Here is a 9290-nt window from a genome sequence, read left to right as displayed (position 1 = left end):
GTTCTGTAAATCTTCACCCAAATCACCAAAAAAAAAAAGGTAGTGCCATTTTGTTTTGAAGTCAGTTAAATGCCGTCAAGTCGGATCCGACTCATAGCGACCCCTCCTTGGGTTGCCGAGGCAGTATCACTATGGAAGTAGATTGCCCAACCTTCCTTCCAAGGAGTGGCTTCCAAGGAGTGGCTGGTGGGTTTGACCCACCAGCCTTCTGGTTAGCAATCAAATGCATCAAGCACTACGCTACCAGAATTCCTCAGTTAAAGACTAATCAAAAGCTACACAGGCATAGCAACAAATTCTTCCAAAAGTTTGTTGCTATTTAAATTAAAAAATGATTTGCAGTTCATACCTGGATTATATTCTTCCTTTAATTTAAATCCCTTGTTTCCATCAAATAGATGTGTACTAGAGGAAACAGCCCCACAAGTCTGAGAGAGAGAGACAGGCAGACTGACTCACTGATTTGACTGACCACACTCACTCCTCACTTTATCAACATGGTCAGGTTCCAAAGACCAGGTCATTAGGCAAATATCAGCAATGCAAAAATCAGCATCATGCAAAAATGGAGGATGACCACATCTAATTACAAAATAGAGCATGACCACATTATTATATAAGAGCTCTGGTGGCGTAGTACCTAAGGCATTTGACTGCTAACTAGAAGGCTGGCTGTTCAAACCCACCAGCCACTCCTCTGAAGGAAGACTGGGCAACCTACTTCCACAGAGATACCGCCTCGGAAACTCAAGGAGGGGTCACTATGAATCAGGGCTGACTCTACAGTAGTGAGTTTGGTTTTTGGTTTTGGACCTTTGTTCTGGTTACCTAGTGCCGCTCTGACAAGAAATATACCACAAATGGGATGGACTTAACAAGAAGGAGTTTATTCTCTCACAGTTTGATGGCTTTAAGTCCAAGTTCAAAGTGCCAGGTTCTAGGGGCTGGGTGAAAGCCCCTCAGCCTTGGGGTTTAGCTCTGCCTCCAGCTCCTGAACCACTGAAGCTAGAGGCTTTTCTTCACTCAGACAGCTGCTGAAGCTGCCAAGCCCAAGGCTGACAAGTAACAAGGCATAGTCCCGATATTACCAAATCACACAGCAGGCCATTAATTCAAGTCCACTGTAAGTCTCAAGGTCGGCAGAGCATGGCAGGCTGCTGAACAATGACCCAGCTACACGCAGAGTTCAAGGTGCCTTAAGCTAGAGACCATTCCCAAAGCTGCTGCTTATATACAGGAAGCAGACCACATACCCAAAGGCAGCTACTCAGCTGCTTGTGGCAGATCCCACCATGGAGATGAATGCCAGTCTCATCATGGGGAATAACTACCACCAGCTGCCCAGCCACTCAACCAGGCCCAGCCAAGCTGACACACAAACTGAACTACCACAACATTATTATATATTATTATAGAACAGTTATTATGTAACTGCCAAATTATATCATTACATAACTGCCAAACCAGAGAATGATAGTGCAGCCAAAGTAATCATCATAGCCAGCATTACTCTCACCTAGCACCCTGGCATTCCTTACTGCCAGAAGTATGTTATTAATGTGCAAAATAGTCTGATAGATTTTTTTTACTATTGTCATAAATGTCAGATAACAAGATACTCGGTAAGTGAGGAGTAGGTGTAGTGTAACTCTATTGCTCCTGAAAATAGACCTGAGCTTCTTTTATCATTTTTTAAATATGTTATTCACACAGGGCAAAATGAGTAAGAAGGAAGATCACAGGAACAAGGCAAAGGATGGCAATCCCTAACTCCTTTTATCTCTCCTGATAGAGAACAAAATATTCACTAAGGGTGTTATTATGATTTGAAGACTTTAACAATGGATCTCTTATCTAACATTGATGAAAACAAAAACACCTAACCTAATATAGTGAGATAGCATTAATTTGGCATTAGTAAAAAATGACATTTTCCACTATATATAAAAGGAAGTTTACCTATGTGCCATGTCTCTTCCCATTTGAAACATTGATTTTTTCCTCTTACTTTAATCTTCTTCATAAACCAGAGGACTAGTCCTTATTGAAATCACTGTCATCAGAAGCCAAAATGATATAATTACCTCAAGGCTTTTGTTACTGTGCCACTGTTCCTATATAAAATAGCTCCACCCTTCTGTGTAGTAGTTCTGACAGGGTCTTCTCCTTTCTATTCCGTTATTTTACCAAATATTATTATTTGACCTGTGGGACTCAAGACGGTTCAAAGTCTCGTAGGTAGGAAAGTATGTCAAAAGCATTTTACTTTCTAGTCCTTAATTGTTGCTGCCAGAAATCTGGCCTTCCCAAAGCACCTACTACGGTCTCATGCTGCCCAGTACTTACAAGCCCTATGGAGAATTTGAACATTCTAACATTTAAAAAAAAAATCTTCTTAGTTATGCATACTACACAAAATCATGTTCCACATTCTACTTCGGTGAGTAATAACTGGGATCTTAAAAGCTTACAAGCGGCCTTCTAGATGTAACAATGGGTCTCTCCTCAGCCAGAGCAAAGAAGAATGAAGAAAACCAAACATGCATGGAAACAATTAGCCCAAGGAACTGGTAGACCATATGATCCTCAGTCTCTGTGACCATGAGACCAGAAGAACTAGACTGTGCCTGGCTACCACTGTCAACCACTTAGAAAGGGATCAGTGCAGGAGATCCTGGATAGAGTGGGAGAACAATGTAGAACAAAACTCAAAATGATTAAAAAAAAAAAAAAAAGGACCAAGTTTACTGGTCTGATAGAGCCTGGTGAGACTCCTGAGACTACAACCCCTAGTTAGCCTTCAGGTCTGGAACTGAAGTCATTCCTGTGGCTTCCAGCCAAAGAACAGACAGGTATATGGGGTGAACATTTACATCAGGTTGATACACTCTTTGGAGCAATCAATGTTGGAGAACAGAGGGCACTGTTTGCACAGAGAGAAAGCTCAGAGTGCGGGAGTGCATGGGAGGGAAGGACATGGGAAGAGGTAACTATGGGGAGGAAGTGGGAAGAGAATTGTTATACTGTGGGGAATTACAGTCAATGTCTTGAAACAAAATGTGTATGGAATGCTCTATGGAAAATGAATTTGCTCTGTAAATGTTCACCCAAATCACAATAAAAACTTTAAAATGAGAGAGATTTTTAAAAAATAATAAAAGGGTAATCTGCCTTTATAAAACTTTTCCTGATTGTAAAAGTGATCACTGTAAGTGATTATTAGAAACATACAGCCTATATCTCACCATCCAGAGATTTAGCACCTGTCCTCTCAAGCTTTTAAAAACTGAATACATATTGTGGTGAAAGGAATGTTGGTGGCCCAGTACTTAAGCGCTCGGCTAATGAAAAGGGCAGCAATTCGAACCTAACAGCTGTTCTGCAGGAGAAAGATGTGGCAGTCTGCTTCTGTAAAGACTACAGCCTTGAAAAACATATGGGCAGTTCTATTCTGTCCACAGGATCACTATGAGTCTGAATCGACCTAATTAATGCAAGTGGATTTTGGAATTGTGGTGAAATGAGCTCCTTCCTGTATGTAGCCTTCTGCCTTAGTTCTCTGGAAAAACAGCTTGAGAAATTTTTTTGCCCTAAACCCAAGAAGCTACCTTTGCCCTAGTTTTCTAACCCACAGAGTTTGTTACTTTTGTCTAGGCTGACAGACATTTCCTGGGTAAGTTGTAAACAACTTGGTTTGACTCTTTTTGTCTGGTCCTGGGCTGCAGCCTGCCCTATGATTGGTATGTACCTTGCAGGGATTGGTCAATAAACTATGTAAATGAAATATCTGTAGCCTCCTATGAATGAAGTGTTTACAGCCTACTGAGAGGAGACTTGTCAGTTTGTAGCCCCTCAATGGGAAGGGCTAGGCCTTGAAATCGACAAGCAGTTGTGTATATATGCAGCCAGCCCCACAGAGGCTTTCTTCAGACAGGAAGCAGAAGGAAGAAAGCAGCAGCAGAGACAAAGGAAGCAAGAAATCTCCTCAAAGAGCTGAAACATGGGTCAAGACCTGTAACACTGAAGACAGAGAGAGGCCTGCAAGGGGCCCAGTGGAAGAGCTAACAGACAGCAGGGCCAAGAAGAGTCTGTTCTCAGGAATCTGAGATGAGGCCTGCACAGTCAAAAAGAGCTGAAAGGACCATCTGCACTGAAGAGGGGAGACTTTGCCTACATGCTTCCTGATCCTGAGTTGGGCTTTTGATTCTAATCCTGAGTTGTACCCTGTTCCTTAATAAACCACTTACCTATAAGCATGGTCTATGGGAGCTCTGATAGCGTACTTGACTGCTAATCAGGAAGCTGGTGGTTCAAACCCACCAGCCACTCCTCGGAAGGAAGATGGGGCAATCTACTTCTGTAGTGATACTGCCTCGGAAACCCAAGGAGGGGTTGCTATGAGTTGGGTCCGACTCAATGGCACATAACAACAACAACATGAGTTCCATGCAATGGATTATCAATCTCAGAAGAGAAATAGAGAGTGCTTGACTGCTAACCAGAAGGCTGGTGGTTCAAACTCAACAGCCACTCCTCGGAAGGAAGATGGGGCTATCTATTTCCATAGTGATACTGCCTCGGAAACTAAAGGATGGGTCGCTATGAGTCGGGTCTGACTCGATGGCACATAACAACAATGGCAAAAATGGCTGGTGTCAGGATTGGAAAAACAGTTGGAGAGTGGAAGTATGTGATTTCCACCTCAGCCCAAGGCTGATCTTAATCCACATTATTCTCCTGAAAGTTAGGCAGATTTTGATGCTACTATTACTTCTACCATTTTACGTACGTGAAAAAGCAAACCTACTGCCATCAAGTCAATTCAGACTCATGGCAACCCCACATGTTATAAAGCACAACTGTTCTATAGTTTTCTTGTCTGTAATCTTCACAAAAGCAGATCACCAGGCCTTCCTTGTACAGTGCCGCTGGATGGGTTCAAACAGCAACCTTTATGTTAAGAGTTGAGCACAAACTGTTTGTGCTACTCAACAAGGAGCCTAAACTATGCTCTGATGCTAAAATGATCCAATATACATGGTAAAGGCAGAATCTAAGAACGAGGAACAATCAATCCCACTGAACAATAGGGTTTTAAAATATATAGCTTCTTTCTTAGAGGCAGCAGAATGTAGTTTTTAAGAATATGGATTCTGGAGCCAAACTATATTCAAATCCTGGCTACCAATTAATAGCTATATGACTTTTCTGACCTTGGATAAGTTAACCTCGCTGAACCTGTCTCCTGTTTTTAAAATGAGAGTAACAGAACTTAGCTCATAGAGATGTTGTAAAGATTGAGTTAATACACAAAATGCCCTAAGAACAGTGCCTGGCCTATAATATCAAATTAAATCCACTGCCATAAGTCAATTCGGACTCATAGGGTTTCCAAGTCTATATAAATCTTTACGGGAGCAGACTGCCACATATTTCTTCTGCAGAGCAGCTAGTGAGTTCTAACTGCAGATCTTTTAGTCAACAGCCCAGAGCTTAACCACTGGGCCACCAGGGCTCCTTGGCATGCAAGTATCCCCTAAATGCTAGCCATTATGATTATTTTCAAAATCCCATGGGTAGGTTGCATCTTACCATCCAGAACCCTTCTACACAAAAGTATCTTTCTCAACACCCGAATCCAAAATCTAAAATCTTCTGCTCCAATCTAAATTAAAGAATAGGGCAAAAAACACAAGAACGAAAACTGCATTAATATCAAGAAGAAAAAACAACCAGAACGTACCTAACTGATGGTAGGTCAGTGTCATCGTTTTCGCATGGGATAGCAATGCTATATAACTTATTTTTCCTATCTATATCTAAAAAGTTGGTTCTACAATTTTAAGAATGGAAGAAGAAAATCTACAAAAATCTTTTGACATTACATATCTTCCTATTTACAGAAAAAGTTCAATTACAACAAATGAGAGGATGTGTAAGAATAAGCTAGGGCTGGCATATTTCCATTCCTCAGAAAAAAAGTCTGTAATCAAGTTGTTTCAACAAACATTCACTTCTGTAATTTTAAAATTAGGTGACAAGAGCACTTTCTCAACATAACAATGTATTTCCTTCCTTCAACTGTATTTAGGTATCATATTGAACTGACCAATACTTCTTATATGGGAGTTGTATCCCTCTCATTCTGAAGCACTAAATATCACCAGTGAAAGCATTCTCCTGTATGACAAAGGTAGGCATCCAGAAACTATCATATATTGTATTTCAACAATATTTCTAAGTGCCTTTATTGTACTCTTGGAAAAGCTATTTCTACAATGTGATTCAAACTTAAACCAGGGTATTCATTTCTTCACCAGAAACCAGTTAAATCACTTTCTAGAAGCAAAGACCTAGACTTAACAGTTCCAAGGAGAAGTTGAATAGTGCCTAAGGCACTTGACTGCTAACCAGAAGGCTTGGCAGTTCAAACCCACCAGCCACTCCTAGGAAGGAAGATGAGGCAATCTACTTCCTTAGTGACACTGCCTCGAAAACCCAAGGAGGGGTCGCCATGAGTCGGGTCCGACAGGAGGGCACATAACAACAATAACATTTACTAAAAGCATATTTTAACACACCCAGTTTTTAAAATAAACTAGTCTCTAAGAAATAAACATAATAAAGCAATCTGTCTTGGTGAGAATAGGTAGTTTTTTAAAATTATAAACTAAATCAATCACAAAGGGCATAAAATGTCAATGATTAAAATCTATTGTTGTTGTTGTTATTTGGCGTCGAGTCGGCCCCGACTCATAGCGACCCCTCCTTGGGTTTCCGAGGCAGTATCACTACGGAGTAGGATTGCCCAACCTTCCTTCCGAGGAGTGGCTAAAATCTATTAGAGGTATTAGAGATTTCAAATTTCTACCACTATCTTATGGAATACAATTTAAAAATCCAAAAGCAAAAATGTGTACATAATTTAGATTTCAATACTGATTTGCAACATTTTTATACAATTTGAAATACAGACAGACACAAGTACAGAAAGTACTCCACATTAGGGAATCTGATTTCAACCTATCTGAACCAAACCAAACCAAACTTCACTGCTGTCAAGTCAGATCTGACTCACAGCGACCCCTCCTTGGGTTTCCGAGGCAGTATCATCACAGAAGTAGATTGCCCAACCTTCCTTCTGAGGAGTGGCTGGTGGGTTTAACTGCCAGCCTTCTGGTTAGCTGTCAGCACTATGCCACCAGAGCTCCTACTCCACGTAAGGAAATCTAATTTCAATCTACTTGAAGTACGCACTGAAAAACAGCTCCAGCCACTACTCACCATGGCTACCCTACCCTCTTCATTTCATCCCAAACCAGTCTCATTTGCTACCTCTCTCCCACATAATACCCCAAACCATCTCCTCCTATCGCCTTCCAGGAAATCTGGATATGCAATTAAAACATCTCTCAACTCTACAGCAACAGGTTTAATGAGGGGAAGGGGTAAAATTACGAAAAGAAGGTATCTGAAGATCAATGAGTAAAATTTAAAAGAAAATAAAAAGTTGTGGAAAGTGGATTAGAACTAACCCTGAAAACAGATTTACAAAATTGCTAGTAGAGTCCCTCAAAATAAATTTATCACAGAAGCTAAAATTCTACTAATTCATGAGTCTTCTGGGTTAACTAGCATCTGGTTTTCTGTTTTGTTTTCAAATAATTTTCATGAACTATCAGTCATTCATTTAGTACTCTAAATTAAGAGAATCAAATTGTTTCTTCCCAACAACAAACTGGAACTGAAGAGAAGAATGCAAAATGGTATAAGATACATGAAAAAGTACATTTTCAGAACTGCAGTGCACAGTGTATATTAGCAAGTAAAGCTTCAGTAGGATAACAATATGGGAAGCTCAGTAGGAAGTTAAGTTACCAATTAAGACAACAAGCTATCAAAAAGAACAAAAAAATAAAGAGCTAAGACCATTCCAATTTTCTCTTGAACAGGGTTTCTCAACTACAGTACTACTGACATTTTGGACCAAATAATTTTTTGTTGTAGGTAACTGTTCTGTGCATTGTAGGATGTTTAGCAGCAGTATTCCTGGCTTTACTCACTTGATGCCAGTAGCACCCCTACAGCTGCGACAAGCAAAAATGTCTCCTAGAAAGCAAAACTGCTCCTGATTTAGGGCCCCTGCTCAAGAGCTTGTTTTGCACACAAAGAAAACAGTTACTCCTCTACCAAATGGTCTACTGTACCTAGGTACCTTAGAAATTCTGCCATTTTATAGGTAAAAATGAATTTGATGGAATTTTATTATTGTATTTTTACCAGAATTAAATTCTGACTTCTGAATCAACTTAGAAATGTGGATGATAACTTATCTCTGAGCTAGCAACAACCCACACTGTAAAACAGTGCTCTCCATTATGCTGGATTATAACTAAAGACCCACTGTCATCGAGCCAATTCCAACTCTTATCAACCCTGTTAAGAGCAGAAGTGCCCCACAGGGTTTCCAAGGCTGAAATCTTTACAAAAGCAGCCTGCCTCCTCTTTCTCCCATGGAGCAGCTGGTAGTTTCAAACCATAGACCTTTTGATTAGCAGCCCAAAGGTTTAACCACAGAGCCAAAAGAGCTCCTAAGATTGTAATACCTAAACTGTATTATTATCCTTGGGGTTCTAATATATAGTACACTAATTACAGGGGGCGGGGGAAGTCACTTTCTAATTTTGCTATAGAAATACTCCATTATTAACAAAAATAATTATGATGTTCAGTCTATTTTCACAATTTAGCTGACAAGTTGTGTAAGACTCCTTCACTAGAATATAATGTCTATTGAATGAAAATAGCTGTATGAGATGCATTTGGGAAGTCCAGTCCACTTACTAATGAGCAAAGTATTTAGCAACCTGTGGTCCTCTTGATAAATATTTATTATAAATCCTCATGTAAACCAGGCACTGTGCGAGGTCCTGCAACACACAGACTAAGAATAAAGTCTCTGTCTTCCCAACACTCCCATTTTGGGAAAGATACAGATAAGTAAATTAACTATAAAAATCAACAAAATAAACAGTAATATTTTTTTAAAAAGTAGATCTGGAAAAACAATTTTTATAATATTTGCGTAATTTTCATAACACTTTCATAATACAATTTCTACAGCACTCTTACAGATTATCCCATTTACTTCTTATAAAAAGAAGTAAAACCCAGTCACTAGTGCTCAGACGGCTCCCTTGTTACCCTCCCGAGAGGGACCGGGTCTCCGGGAGCAAGGTAAGCACAGGCGTAGCACAGAGTAGCAGGCCGGAAGAGCAGGAGAAAGGGGT

The sequence above is a fragment of the Orycteropus afer genome, unplaced genomic scaffold (genome assembly GCF_000298275.1).
Source record: "Orycteropus afer afer isolate SDZICR_OR568_19922 unplaced genomic scaffold, OryAfe1.0 scaffold00015, whole genome shotgun sequence".
NCBI lineage: Eukaryota > Metazoa > Chordata > Mammalia > Tubulidentata > Orycteropodidae > Orycteropus > Orycteropus afer.
Note: the sequence above shows the minus strand (reverse complement) of the source record.